Raw genomic sequence first — 2,553 nt, 5'->3', positions numbered from 1 at the left:
GTTGAAAAAATATATTAATATTGTGTAAATAATTATGAGATTTTAAAAAATATATATATATATATATATATAATAATAATTGATTTTATATATGATATTATAAAATCATGTATAATTTTTCTATATATATTTTTCATCTCTTCACCATAATTTTAGTTTCTTTCCTCCTTCCTCTGTTTCTTTCTTTCTTTCTCTCTTTCTTCTTTTCTTTCATCAATCACTTATGGATTTAAACAATCCATTTCATTTTCCACCAAATTTTGTAGATCTTCTTAATAATCAACAAGAAGGGAACAGTACAAATCACTTTCCTCTTGTTTCAACTTTATACCAAATGAGTTTACGAGAAATTCTACAATATAATACCCAATATAATATGAGTGGAGAGAGCGTCGATCCAGACCATGTTCAAAACACAACCGATCGCAGAGAAACAAGAAGCAAATAGAGTCCAACTGAAGATATCAGACTCATAAGTGCATGGTTAAATACTATCAAGGATCCAATTAAAAGTAACGAACAAAAAGGATCGACTTTTTGGAGTAGAATTGCTATGTATTATTCAAAAAGTCCAGCCATAGAAAACCTACCAAAGCGAGAATGGAACAACTCCAAGCAAAGGTGGGTAAAGCTAAATGCTAGCGTATGCAAATTTGTTGGTTGCTATGAGCATGTTTTGAGTCAAAGAACAAGTGGCCAATCCGAAGACGATGTTGTCAAAGTTGCATACCAAATCTACTACAACAATTACAAGACTAACTTCACTTTTGAGCATGCGTGGAGGGAACTTCGACACAATAAAAAATGGTGTAGTTCTTTCGACTCTCAAAGCTCTAAAGGTGGTGGAAGGTGAAAGAGAACAAAGTTGAATGAAGGTGGTTTATATTCTTCGAGCTCTAATGCGGAGAGTCCTAAGACCAAGTCTAGTGGAAGTACTTATTGGGTTGCTCATGATTTTTGTGGGCTAAATTTTAATTACAAAACTCAAAAGTTGGCCTCATTAGGAGGATAATCGCTTCTGAAATTTTTTGTTGTAGAAACGTTTCTCCTATTCTTTATATGCCATCGACAATTTTTATTGGTTCAGCTTTATTAAAAAATAAAAAATATAATTGTATAATTAAAGTATTATTTTTTGTTTTTTTGAGAATCTGGTGCCGTTTGTGTTAGAGATGCCCTAAGTGTAAAAGCAACTTTAATTAAAAACATAAAATATAATAATATTTAATTAAAAAGCAACTCAATAGATCAATCATTAAAGGACACTAGGTACCACCCGTACTATGCGCGGGATAAATCGATTTAAATAAAATATTATTTAGTAAAATTATTATTTGAAATTTAAGATTTGTTTATATAAAACAAAATATGTAAGTAAAGTTTTTTTCGTTTATTCAAATTTGCGTTTATATTCTGTAAAATACGTTTCACCCGTGAAATATTTAAACTAGGAAAATAATTTCAAGGTGGTGTAGAAAGTTTTGATGTCTTTTTGTGTTTCTAAAAATCAAACTCACATATTTTATGTTTCACATTATTATCTATATCACTATACCATTAAATAGACAAAAAAATATTTTAAACTAATTGATTTTATTTAAACTAATCTTAAGTTTAAGAATGCAATGAAAAAATGATAAATAAATGAATATTTTTTTTCTTATTTGTGAAATATAATTTACCTTTAATAAGTAAATAGGTTATGTAAATAATAATTAAATACATTTTCAGATTTAATAGTTGATTAAATTTTTCATTTTTTAAAACTAATAGAAAAAACATTGGCTCATAATATTGAAGTGGTATATTTATGTAAATAACAATAAGAAGTAAGAGCATTTATTAAAAAATGTACAGAAATTTTGTGAGCGCGACATCTCAGCTTTTTTTTTTTGAAAGTTCAAAACTAGAGAAGTCTCTCTCCTTCTCTCTTCTTTTTTCTATTTTTTTCTATTTTAATGATAAGAGATGGTGTGAGAAACCACTATTAGAGGTGGCTAGTGTCGTGCCTAAGTTCTTTGAAGTTTGGGACAAAAAATAAAATGTGGTCTACCAAATGTAATTGAATAATTATTTGTTTTTAAAACATAACGAGAAGTTGTAAAAATAAAAACATAACAGTGAAATGAATTATGCTAACATAGTTAAGAGGAGAAAAAGCGAACTACAATACAAAGTTAAGGGTTTAAATCTATATAGTGAAATGAATTATGCTAACATAGGTCAAACTATAAGAAAAATTCATATATGAGATAACTTAAATCTACTGAACCAACAAGATATTTTTAAATGTAGCCTAAAAATCAAGTCTATAAATTGTGGCTGTGGGCAAGCGCCCTTTACTTCATGGCTGATTCGAGAAATCCTTCCGTTTATTGTATTTTTACTACATTAGTTAATGATGGCCATTCAATAATTCGTTTCATCGTCCATTCTTTTACGGGGTTTTTTTTTGTGCGTAAATTGACCTCAAAGTTTACCTTAGAACTTCCTATTTTTAGTAACTCTTCATGTGTCCCTCTTCCCAAGTAAATAGACTATCCACAATGTTAC

The 2,553-nt window shown here is 28.6% G+C and overlaps 1 pseudogene; it reads left to right on the top strand.

The window, feature by feature from the left end:
• Window positions 1–334: 334 nt before the first annotated feature.
• On the top strand, window positions 335–1,012 carry LOC147945897 (glutathione S-transferase T3 pseudogene; annotated as a pseudogene).
• Window positions 1,013–2,553: the final 1,541 nt, after the last annotated feature.

Source organism: Camelina sativa, chromosome 4 (genome assembly GCF_030686135.1).
Source record: "Camelina sativa cultivar CO46 ecotype springtype chromosome 4, ASM3068613v1".
Taxonomy (NCBI): Eukaryota; Viridiplantae; Streptophyta; class Magnoliopsida; order Brassicales; family Brassicaceae; genus Camelina; species Camelina sativa.
This window is presented reverse-complemented; position numbering and strand designations above follow the sequence as displayed.